General features: G+C 41.0%; 1 long non-coding RNA gene across 1 annotated transcript in view; it reads left to right on the top strand.

Annotated features, from left to right (window-relative positions):
- Positions 1 to 4836, top strand: part of Gm39804 — a 49781-nt gene extending 44945 nt beyond the window's left edge. Inside the window, exon 3 of the long non-coding RNA XR_866182.2 lies at positions 888 to 4836. This is a non-coding gene — a long non-coding RNA (predicted gene, 39804). The remainder of the gene's footprint in view (positions 1 to 887) is intronic.
- The last annotated feature ends 8444 nt before the right edge of the window (positions 4837 to 13280 follow it).

Genomic DNA, 13280 nt, shown 5'->3' with positions numbered 1-13280 from the left:
GACCACATTCTCAGCACTTAGGGTTAGAGGCAAGGAAAACTGGGAGTTAAAGTCTGGCCTCAGTTACATCCTGAGTGAGGCCAGCCTGAGTTGCATGAGACCCTCTTTCAAAGAACAATCAATTAATCAATCAATCACCCAACCAATCAATCAATATTTTAATTTATAAATCAATATTTTATTATATTATAATATTGTATGCAATAATTAGTATAAACAAATTATTTGAAAAATAAGATATCATCAATCAGGTATAAAAGTATAGGTATGAATGAGTCTGACCCCATCTTAGACCACATTGCTATGATAGACTCACTCATACTTGAAGAAAAAGAATTACTTGAAGAAAATCCTTATTCTGATACAGTGAATTAAATAGACCTACTTTACTTTCTTAAAAGCTATCATTTCTGTTACAGGTATAGCATAGACATAGATTATAGAAAAAGAAAAGCTTGGTAGAAAATTATATATTAGAAATCCCTCTAGGCAGGCTAATTTGGATAAAAAGCAATAAAGTCAGCTGAGATATTCATGAAAATAGATGATCCAATATCCAACCAGTGCATGAATAGAGGAATGGTGTCTACAGTAATCACAGAAAAACAAGTTACCACAGGTTCCACTGAAAGGTCAAAGGTTTGAATGTGAATGTGTAGAAGATGAAATGTGCCCATATTGCTGGTGAGCCTACCAACAAGCCATTGTAATAAGTGAGCCAACAAAAATAACACAATAAAATACACTCCAGCAGTTTACTTCAGTGCCCTGACTATGGGGTGTCCACAACGCTCTAGAAAATTCCTCCTATATCACAAGCTAACTGATCTTGACCTTGGCATTTGTGTCTCAGGTAATATTTACCTGTGCTGTATCTGTATTTGCAGGGAAGAAGAAGTTGTTTCTGGGTCCTCTGAATGGTTATGGTGCTTTGAACACTCATGAACACAGAGAAGAGAAGATGACTGGAGCCCAGCTCAGGAGCATTGAGAGAGCACATGAGAAAGTTAAGAAACAGTAGCTTCCACTGGAGGATGGTGCTTACTGAGTACTCACCACCTGTATGAAGTACAGCCTTAAGATTTGCCTCTGGGTTTACTGGGGCTATGGATGAAAAAGATTTTGTCTTTCCAAATCTCTGATGTTGAAAATGTAACCTCTAGGAGTGAGGTTAGGGGCTGTAGTTTGGGTAAGAACTTCTATTAAAGCACACTTTAATAGAGAATAGCTCACTTCTTCTACCATGTGAGGGCATAACCAGAAGGCAGCATCCGTGGGAATGTTCCTCTCCAGATTTTGAGCTTGGTCTTCCCAGTTTATTTATTTACTTTTTAGACTGCTGAGTTTATGCCCAAACAGACAGGAAGAATGGTATTTTATATGCTAGCTTAAAAAGAAATAAATCACTGGGACATGTTTTAGATATTAAGCATTAATAAAGAGACAGCACGAAAGGGTTAATGGTAAGGATTCATATTATTACCTGGATGAGAGATATCAAAGTCCTTGGTGAAGCAAGGATAGCAGCTTCCTTGGTGGTGGATCAGAGTTGTTCCTGGCTGGAAGGGATATTCTGTCTGACATTACTGAGAAACTGACTGGAGTTCTATGAGACCAGTCAGGTGTCATGCTATCACAATGACCCACAGCAGAGATGACTAAGGCATGGACCAAACTGGAACATGAAGAGAAGACAACAGCTAAATTATGGAAGGAGTTGGAAAACAGATCGACCTGCATTTCTGTCTTGAGCAGTCAAGGATACATCAGCTGTAGGTGCGAGAGAAATGTCTTCAGAAGAGCAGGGTGGGCGCACTGAAGCACTGAGGCTTCACGTAGTGGGACTGACCTCTGAGAAGCTGTCTGTCCTCACAGCGCACTTAGCCAGAGTGCAGCTGGACATGAAGGTGCGAGACTAGGGAAAAGAGCTGGGCTAACGGTGTCTCTCTGAAAGTCAGAAACATTTAGCACTTGATCGTGTGACTGGATATGGAAGTTTAGAGTGGTCACAGAAAAGAGAAAGGGTCAAGATAGGTCCCAGTGCTCAACGTAAAGATTGCAAAAGGAAAAAACAGCAACAGCAAAAGAGACACATTTTACTTTAAGAAAGAGAAGAAGGAGGAGCTCAAATTGATTTTAGCTACAGAATGGTGAAGGTCACTGTAGCCTTGATAAAAATAGGTCTTCTTGGATATGGGAGAAAGAAATTTCATTATGCAGAGATGCTGAGGTGGATCAGGGAATAAGGACACTTAGTGCCAATTCTGATGACCTATGTTAGACCCATGGGATCCACGTGGTGAAAGGAGATAATCAAATCTCAGAAAATGTTCTCTGACCACTACACATGCATCTTAGTACAAGCAAACACAAACATAAACACATACATAAACACACACACACACTCACACACATGCACGTGCACACATGAGCACACACAAACACCTGCCCACACGTACTTCGGAAAGGAAAAACCTATTTTAATAGATAAAAAACAAGAGCTATGACCATGTTTTAAGGAACTTTTATGTGTCAAGAAATGTTAAAAATGAGAGGAAGATACGGTGCCCAAGAAAGAAATGGAGCCACAGGGACTCATTTTATATGTTTTTGCTTCTTTAGACTGGGAAATGAACACAAGAATACAGAAAATGAGGACTGACAGGAACAAGAAACTCAGGATACTTAGGAGGGAAAACAGGGAATTGTGGGAAATGTCCTCAGAAACGGGAGAGGTGCCTGTTTGGAACTAGGTATTAGGGTAAGCCTTGGCCTTGGCTGCGAGTGTGAGAAGTCTCAGAAGCAGAGATCTAGCTTGAGTTCCAGGGCAAAATGAAGAAACACAGAGATTTTTCCTGCCTGGAGCCACTAGAACTTCCCTTCTGATTGTTGCAGCATAGGAGAATGGTAAGGAGAACTAAGATTCCAGAAAATGAGACAAAAATGAGGTTTTCAGGAGGAAGGGGCAGGAGAACAGCACAGCAATGTGAAATTGTGTACTGTCAGGAACATCCAGGCCAACCTGTGTCCTGGAGCTTGGACACAGGGTCTTGCAGAGATGTTCAAAATGACCTAGGGAGGTTCTCTGAGGATCATAGTAGGACTTGGGAATTCTGTGTGTTTTTAAGTACCGGCATTTGAAAAAAATGTGTGCATATGTGATAAAATTTTGATTTCTTATGCAAGAGTGGATTACAAACATCAGAATCAGATATTGATAGGAAGAAAATTGTAATCATTCTCACAAACTAGGGTTATACCCTTATGCGGGGAAGAAACTGTATGTACCCAGTCTCTCATTTTGATTTTCAAGGCTGAAGTCAAAGCTGGGCTAATTTTAATGATTCAGTGAACAGAGGACCAGTTGTTGCTATGACACAAAACAAGCAACTTGGTGGAGCAGTGACTCCAAGGAGAGGAGGCAGTGTTTTGAGCTTCATGTGTAGACATTGATAATTAATGGTAATGAGAGGAAAGGGGAACAGACCAAGGTGGGGAAGTGTGACATTTCTGATAAGACAACGTGTGATACAGGACCTGGAACTACTTAGGCGTTTAACCCGAGGGCTGAGATTCAGAGAAAGAAAAAGAGAAGTAGAGGCAACGTTGAGTTTGCTTAGGCATCTGAGTTATAACTGAAGTGTTTATGTGTCTTAAAGCAGAGAGCAAACAGGTATCACACAGAGTCTGAAACGTCAAGGCAAGAAGAGGGACTTATGGGTATTGTAGAAGTTCCTAAGCTGTGCAGCAGCAATTTAAAGATAAGAGCATGCGACTCTGTCATGTTTCATCCCCCACTGCCATCAAAGCAAGGCTACTGCACCTTGATATATTGTATTCATCTTGCATGTTTGCGTTTTATATCAAGAAAGGCTCTACTCATGTAATTTATTTAAATGTTTACAAAGTAAAATTCTTCAGAGGCAACTCTAGCCTCAGAATGGCTTCTTAAGGCCTCAGGGCCGTGGGTCATGTACACCGGTCAGGTCTCAAAAACCATGGGTCTGCCTTCTGCGCCCCGGGCGTCATTTTGAGAATTCTAAATATTTCACTCTCGGATGAGAGAAGCAGAAGCAGCAAGAGGTGTATTTACGAGACGACGTTCCGTAGGTCAGTGGCAACGAAAGCTGTGGTGAAAACTTCCTGTTGCAGCAACACTCCCTTCTGAGAGGATGCTCTCTGCCTGCACAGGCAAAGCTATTAAAGCATACATTAATGCCAAGCTCATAATCAAGCCACCTCTGAAATGAAGCTGCCTCTCAGAGTGACAGGGTCTATGGAAATCACCAGCTAACTGAGCCAAGTTGAAAGGAACGCAACCCCCGGGCCAGAGAGTTTCAAATCAGCAAGGGAAGGAGGACGTGGCTCCAAGGCTCACTGAAGCCATGAGGTAGAAGCCATTGCTGCCTTGAATCCGGACCATAGAGTGTCTACAACTGCAACAAAAGAGGAACTTAAAATAGACAAAACCAGGAAAGCTTCTGATCTTGAGGCAGAGCAAAAGTTGAAGAGAAACTGAAAATGAGTTCTTGCTGAGGCGCTAAAATTACAATCACTGGTCTCATATTGAAACCCAATGGTAGACTCCAATGTTAAACAGCTTTCAAGGCAGGGAAACCTCTCTGTCCTTTTCCAGAAGCAGATGAGAAGTGGCCACCACGAATCAGTGCTCAGCCGTCGTCCCCAACCCCAGCACTAGTAGGTGTGAGTCCAGTGTAAAAATGCACTCTTAGCGAGAAACTGTCAACCTTTCCCAAGGCCTGTAGTAAAAAACAAACAAACAAAGAAACAAACAAACAAAAAAACAAAAGCAAACAACTAAAAATCCCAAACACACACACACACACATACACACACACACACAAACCCAAAGCAAACCAAACCAACCAAACAAAAACCCCACAAGGAATAGATCCTTAGACTAAATATCAAACAAAACCTGGGTTTTGGTAGGCAACTTAAAGGGCTGATTATGTTGCTTTGGGGGCCTCTGGAGTCTCCGTGACCAACAGCTCTGTGACAGAATCTTTCTCCTAGCTCTGGGGGCTTTTTCTCCTCACTACTTACAAAGTAGTAAGTTTCAAAGTGGTTTCTTCCTACAGTCTTTGTTTTGGTGTGCCATCCTCCTTTGCTCTCCCCAGCCCTGCCTCCTCTGTGCTTATGCCTCCTGCCTCCAGTGCACTGCTCCACCCCCACCCCACCCTACCCTCACCTTCCACCCCCACCCCCACCCCCACCCTCACCCTCCACCCCCACCCCTATCTACTTTCCTCTTATCTAGATTCCACTTTATTTCTGTCTGTTGAAAACAAAAACATCTGTAAAGCATTTGCATTCTTGATTCTTCCGTTGATAGACACCTACCCTTCATCCACTCCCTAGCTACGGTGACTAGAGCAGCCAGAAGCGGCGATGATCATGGATCTGCAAAGTGTGCAATACTATGACGTCACATCCTTTATGTATGTGTCCAACTGTGCCATAGCCGGGACAGACGGTAGCTATAGTTTTAGTTCTTTGAGAAACCTACAGACTGGTTTCCAAAGCAGTCTAATTTACTAATTTACACTCTTATCAAATGTAAAAGTTTCCATTCTTCACATCTTCCTGGCATTTACAGTCATTTGAGTTCCTAATGTTGACCATCCAAGTCAGAGTGCAGTAGACTCTTAAAGTTCCTTTGATCCACATTTCCCTGACGACTGAGAATGTTGAACTCTTTGTTAAATGTCAATTAGCCATTTGTATTTTTCGTTTTGACAGCTCTATATAGTTCCACAGCCCATTTTTAATACACTATTAAATTAACTGAGAATTTTGAACTGTATTTTGATCTATATTCATACGGACTCCTCTGGCTAACTCCTCCTAGATCCTCACCTACCTCCGTACATGTCCACTTTTGACTAACTTTGTCTTCTTTCTTTTCTTTGTGTCTATCAAATCCAGGTTTTGTTGTTCATAACTTCTGGGTCTGCAGTCATCCACCATTGCATGATCAACTTAACAGGGACCACATACCCCAAGAGATTAACTGAGTACTTCAACTGTTGCTTACCTCAGACAGTTTTGGTGAATTCTGTGGGTTTTTTTTTCCTCCGCCAGATTATCTAATCTGAAAAAAATCCATTTAACTATTTTCTTATCTGAGTTCCCCTTCTTCCTTCCTCCCTCCCTCTCATTCATTCATTCATTCATTCATTCATTCTCTTGCCAAATGCTCTAGCTAGAATTCTCAATAAAACAGAGAACAGAGTGGCAGAGATATAGAAGGAGATTCCCTAATTGTTTGATTGGGTAAATAAAGACAGCAGAAGGTAGTCACTGGGCAAAGACAAAGAGGCAGGTTTTCTGGGTTCCAGGAGGAAGAGGAAGGGATGATACAGAAAAGAGGCTTTTAAGCCAGGCTGTGGAGTGTAGAAAAGGGACACCGTGTTGGCCTGGGGGCTATTAGACCCAGTGGTGGCCTCTGACACCAGAAGAATTCCACATAGAATAGCTGATGGGTTTAGGACAATAGATTTCAAGCTTAGCAATTGTGACATCTGGCTGATTTTAAATATTAAGATTGTTTGATGTTTTTCATTGGAAATGATTCAGGTGGGCAAAAGAGAGGACGTAACCTCTGGGCAGTCATTATTGGTTGGTTGACTGAGCCAACTACATAGGCAGTTGGTTGGTGGAACTCAAGTGGTAGCTCTAGGCGTTCTCAAGAGGGACGGCTGTTCTCAGTGCATAGCTGAGATCTCAGGAAAGCGTTAGCTAGCCTTGGGAGCTACGTGAGTCGCTAAAGGCTGGTGGAGCTAACTGGGAGATGTTGAGAGACCATGGGCAGAGCTCTTTAGAAGGAGCTAGCATGGTTTATAAAATTACATGCAACACAGAGCAAGCATCTTTACATTGTAGAGAAGCATCTTTAGATTCTCCGTTGTTGAGTACGCTGCCAGGAATGACGTGCATGGTCTTCCTACTGTTGAGATTCATTCTATCTGTAGGTACCTTGTTGACAGCTTTTCCTTTTCTCATCAAAATGCCTATCATTTATTACATGATTGTAGAAAGCAACATAAATCAATCTCAGGTACTTTTTGAACATATACCAAGACATTTCTACCAGAGAACAGCAATAGTGGGCAATATCGTGATACCTGATACCCAGTACTTTGGTTTTTAAAACAATATGAAAGGAAAGCCGTTTTGCATTAAATGCTATACTCTAACCTGAAACTCCCTTTCACACAGGGTTCCTTTAACTTTTACAAGCAAAGTTTGGAGTTATTATTTCAATATTTTAGGTTATAGTTTCTATCTAGTGTGTTTAACACAGAAACCCAAACAGAAGCATATCTGGTGTGTTAGATTCAAATGTAATCTCAAGAGTTCTTTGAAAGAACAAAATAATGAAGCTAAAGAGACTTGATTTTCCCCCTCTAGGATTCATTCAGGGCTTCCCTGCCTGAAGGAACCCAAAAGTTTCTCCCATGTTAGATCCAGCCAAATCACGCACACCCTTACAACAATGTGTTAGGTGCTCCCCTTCTCAATCCCCAATTAAGAAAAGTCCCTGTAGACTTGCCTGCCTACAGCCCTACAGAGGTATTTTTGCAACTAGAGTTCCCTCCTCTCAGATTGCCACATCCACTCCAGTAGTGGCCCGAGTGACAGGCCCAAAAGCCTGGATGCAGTCCCAAGGCGAAAATTATATTCCTGTAATAACGAATGTTCCAAATCTGTCCTTGCTTTAGTCGGTAAACAGATCTGTGTGCTTTCCCTCAATATTGCTTTATTATAAGTGCCGCTAAGGATTGATTTTGACATATAGCTAAGTTAGATTCTTCAGCAGTGTTCCAATGTCCTAGGCAGTCCTTGAGCCGACCCTGGGCATGGATAGCTGAGTCACTGCCCTACACAGGAATTTACAATAACCTAGGAAGAAGGAAGGTTGTAGTCTAAGAAGGAACTAGAGTAAATACTTAGAACTATAGATAGCTGAGCCACTCCCATACACAGGAATTTACAATGGCCTAGGGGGAAGGTAGACTATACAATAGACTAGAATTGGAACTTTGGCAAGGGCTTGAAGCCCTTGCCACTGGCTTCTAAGATTAAACTGACCTTCGGTGGGGCTGCTTTTGATCCCAGTTGTTAACATTGATTTTTATCCCAGTTGGTTCCTGTTAGCTTTTTGTATGCATTCCTGTTTTGTGTAAAAGTCATTTATAAGATTGGTGCTCCCTTTGAGACAAATTATATTCAGATGCACTCTCTGTGTCTGTGTCTGTTTGTCATCCGTGCCAACTCCTTGCTCACCTGTAACCACCGGAACCCGAGTTTCGCCTGTGGACTGAGGACCCAAGTGAGGTCTGTCTGCAGCATCAGATGACTTTAGCTTCTGTTCACGAACACAAAAATTAAAACAAACAGGAAATAAACATACAGAGAATCTAAAACATCATGAAAAGCCAAACATTGGAATTATAGACATAGATGAGGGAGAAAAAGGGCATAGACCAGAAGATCATAGAAGACGACTTCCTCAAATGAAGGAAAGACTCAACAGTACAGATACAAAAAGGAAAGACACAACAGTACAGATACAAAAAGGAAAGACACAACAGTACAGATACAAAAAGGAAAGACACAACAGTACAGATACAAAAAGGAAAGACACAACAGTACAGATACAAAAAGGAAAGACACAACAGTACAGATACAAAAAGGAAAGACACAACAGTACAGATACAAAAAGCACAGAGAGCACCAAATAGGAAATCAGAAAAGAAAATCCTCAAAGTACATCATAGTTAAAACTCTAAGTATGCAGAAAAAAAGAGAACATATTGCAAAAGCTGCAAGAGAAAGAATACAGTCACATATAAAGGAAAATACCATTACAATTAGAAATTGATTTCTCAATGAAATCTTTGAAAGCCATAGGATTTTAGGGCAATGCATTCCATGTCCTAAAATACCACAAGGGCAAGAATAGACTAATAACAACACATTGCAAAACTACCCACCATAGACTAAGAAGAAAAATGTTTCATAGTATGAAAAAAAAAACCTAAAAAAAAAAAAAAAAAAAACCTGTAATCAATGAACCAAACTTAAAGAAAGCACAAGAAGCAACATTTGAGGCTGAAGAAACAAATGAGCATGGCAGAGAGACTGTAGATGGAAATACAAAGACACAATCATTAAAATAAATATATTCACTTAGAACAAAATATGGAAAAAGCACACATAAAGACCAAACGTAACACACACATTTCAATAACTTTAGATATCAATGATCTCAGGTCTCCAATCACAGATAGACTAAACAAAGTCTATCTGTTGTCTATAGGAAACATAACTTAGTGAAGTATAAATTTAATCCACCATAAGGTCAAAGAACAGGAAAAAATGCACAAAACCCTCCAAAACAAACAAACAAACAAACAACAAACAAACAAACAACAGGAAGCAAGCAAGCATTGCTATCCTAATATGTGACAGACTTCAAACTAAAACTAATCATAGTAAATACAGAGGGGTACATCTAAACAAAGGTCAAGAAAATAAAAAACAATACTGTTCTAAATACATATGCACCAAATTACTATCTTTTCAATTTCATTTAAAAAATCAATGACAGGATTTAAAGACTTAATTTAACATCAACTCATTAACTGTATTTTATTCCAACATCCAACTTTCTCCAATAAACAGGCCACCCAAAAAAAAAAAAAAAAAAAAAAGAAGAAGCCACCAAAACACAAAGCAAAGCAAAAACAAACAAATAAAAAGAAAAAAAGAGCGAGAGAAACACCAGAATTAATTGATTGATCCATGCACACTGATATGTGGTGGATATCTACCATGGAATATTATTCGGCTGTAAAGAAAAGGCAATCTTGAATTTTTCAGGTAAATGAATGATGCAACCTGAGAAGATCATACTGAGTGAGTAACCCAGAGTCAGAAATACAAACATCACAATTTCTTTCTCTTTTGAGGCAACTAGCTCCAAATCATTAGATATGAGTTCATATCCCAGAGAAACCGCAGAAATAAGGAAATTGGAGAGAGCCCATTGCCAGGGTAGGAGGTTGGGTGAGCAATAAAAAGGGGAATATTAGGATACAAGTGATGTGACCGAGAATATGGCGAAAATGTGGTGGGTGCCCTAATCAGGGAGGGCCAGAGAGATAGCTGCAGAACATATAGAGAAGGGATAGCAGTAAGGATCACCAAAAAGTCAGAAGAAATCATACTATTAACTACTTCAAAAAATAAAACCTGCAGTATACTAAGTTTGTATATATACATATATACATATGTATAAATTTTCCAAGAGACCCCCAAAACAATATAGGTTATTGTTACTGCCTTTGGATGTCCCCCACCAGAGGTAGAAGGAAGTCCCTATTGCTTCATAAACAGGCTCCAGAATGCTCTAAGCTAGAACTGACTGGTGTGTCTCAACGCAGAGGGACTAGCTTTTATTGTCTTAAAAGGAGGCAGGAAGGTTTCTAAAGGAGATCTGTTGATTTGATTATGAATGGCCCACATAATCAGATCTATTTGAATGCTTAGTCATCAGGGAGTGTCACTACTTAACATGATTAGGAGCCTTGTTAGAGGAAATATGTCGTTAAAGGTGGCTTTGAAGTTTGAAAAGCCCAAGTCAGGACCCTTCTCTCTGCCTTTCCTGTTGCTTGTAGATCCAGATGTAGAACTCTCAGCTACTCTCAACTCTCTCGAGCACTGTGCCTATCTGCATGCTTCCATGCTTCCCACAATGATGATAATAGATTGAACCTCTGAAATGGTAAGCAAGCCCCAGTTAAATGTTTTTATTTATTTTTTTAGTTGCCATAATCTTGGTGTCTCTTTACAGTATTTGCAGGGAAGTAGGCACAGTCTTACCCAACTCTGAAGTCTATGAACCAGAACAATCCGTATGGCTGACTACGTGGAATACCTGACTACCTCGACAATAACCCTAAGAGTACAAGTATGTCTTAGACATCATCAACAGCTCTCTGGTTAGATTGAAGACATGCTCAACAAGAGGGAAACCATTCCAGGTGCTAGAAACCTAGTCAACAGCCAAGGGCTAGCGAACTCATGGATTTTGGAGAAGAACCTACAACTATTTCACTAAACTATCATAATCCCTACTACATTCTAAGTATTTGTCGTTATACCCCAAGAGAAGTATAGTCCTCAGCTCTCAAGAAAACTTCTCTGTGAAACAGACCCAGAACATTACAGAAAACCATAACCAACCAGAATGCAGACACGTGAAGCTCAGCGTCAAGGAACACATCTAAAAAACGATCCTACCCCAAAGGCTCAGCAAACGTTTTGGAACAGAGGGAGGTAAGATTATAAAAACCCGAGGAAGCAGGAGTTTTCTGTCAGACTATATTTGGGGAAAGCCCAGGAGACCTTAATCCTTGTGCTGGTTTGAATATGCTTGGCCCAGGGAATGGCACTATTAGGAGGTGTGGCCTTGTTGGAGAAAGTATGTCACTTTGGGATGGGCAATGAGACCCTCCTCCTAACCATGTGGGAGCCAGTCTTCCCTTAGCAGCTTTCAGATGAAGATGGAGAACCCTCAGCTTCTCCTGCACCATGCCTGCCTGGATGTTGCCATGTTCCCACTTTGATGATAATGGACTGAACCTCTGAACCTGCAAGTCATCCCCAATTAAATATCATCTTTATAAGAGTTGCCTTGGTCACGGTGCCTGTTCACAGCAATAAAACCCTAAGTCTACCCTACACAGGGAACTACAGTCAGCTAGGCAATGATAAAAAGAAGAAAAAAGTCTTCCCAGAAGATTTCACCAATCATTCATGCAATGTGAAATGATTAGCCTTGAAAGACTATGTACAAGTAACATGATATAATCTGAGCAGGATATACTTAAGCATTTGGGAATATATATGCATATATGTATGTATATACCATTTATGTATATATACATATATATGTATATATGTGTGTATATGTATGTATATATGTATGTATATATGTATATGTATGTGTGTGTATATATGTGTGTGTGTGTGTTTGTGTGTAACAGTAATTAATTAAGAATAGAGGCCATGAAATTGAAAGAGATTAAGAATGGGGATTATATGAGGGTTTGGAAGGAGGAAAATAAAGCAATAAATTGTATTATAATCTCAAAAAATAAAACAAATATTTCCCCATTAATGTATTTATTTATTCTCTTTATATCTTGATTACAGCCCCTCCCCCCCCCACTTCTCAGTCCCCCTTTCACAGTCTATTTCCCATTCTCCTCTGAGAAAGGGCAGCCCCCTGCTAGGTACCAACTCACCCTGGGTAATCAAGTCATTCCAGGACTAGGCACATGCTCACCCATTGAAGCCAGACAAGGTAGGGGAATTGGATCCACAGGCAGGCAAGTCAGGAGCACCTTCAGCCTCCACTGGTACTCCTGCTCCAATTGTTGGGGGAAATAACCTCCTCATCTAACTCCTGCTCCTCTTCTTGGGGGAACCATACAAAGACCAAGCTATACATCTGCTACATCTGTGGGGTGGTTCAGTCTCAGGGAACCCTCAAGAGTCCAGGTGGCTTGACTCTGTTGGTCTTTTTGTGGAATCCATATCCCTTCCTGGTCTCTCAATTCTTCCTTCAAAGCTTCTGCAGGACTCCATGAGCTCCACCTAATGATTGACTCTGCATCTGTTTTGGTCAACTGCTGAATGGAGCCTCTCAGAAGACAGTTATACTAGGCTCCTGTCTACAAGCATTACAAACTATCATTAATAGTGTCAGGGATTGGTGCTTGTCCAAGGGATGGGTCTCAAGTTGGGCTGTTCTCTTGGTCTCTGCTCCATCTTTGCCCCTGCACTAAGTATAGGCAGGACAAATTTGAGGTTGAAGGTTTTGTGAGAGGATTGGTGTCCTGATCCCTCCACTGGGAGTCTTCCCTGGCTACAGGAGATGGCCACTTCAGGACATACTACCCACAGCTAGGAGTCTCAGCTAGCGTCACCCTCATAGGCTTTCTGGAGCCTCCCTCATCCCAGGTCTCTGGCTCATCCTAGAGATTCCTCATCCAACCACTGCTGATTTCTCTCCACAGCTGTCCCCACATCTGATTCCCACCCTCCATTCCATTTCTCTCCCCATTCCCTTTCCTACCAAGTTACACACACACACCAGCCTGCCCATTTCCGATGGCTATTTTATTTCATTTTCTGAGTAAACACTCCTCCACTGCTGGTGGGACTGTAAACTTGTACAACCACTC

The sequence above is a fragment of the Mus musculus genome, chromosome 2 (assembly GCF_000001635.26).
Source record: "Mus musculus strain C57BL/6J chromosome 2, GRCm38.p6 C57BL/6J".
NCBI lineage: Eukaryota > Metazoa > Chordata > Mammalia > Rodentia > Muridae > Mus > Mus musculus.
This window is presented reverse-complemented; position numbering and strand designations above follow the sequence as displayed.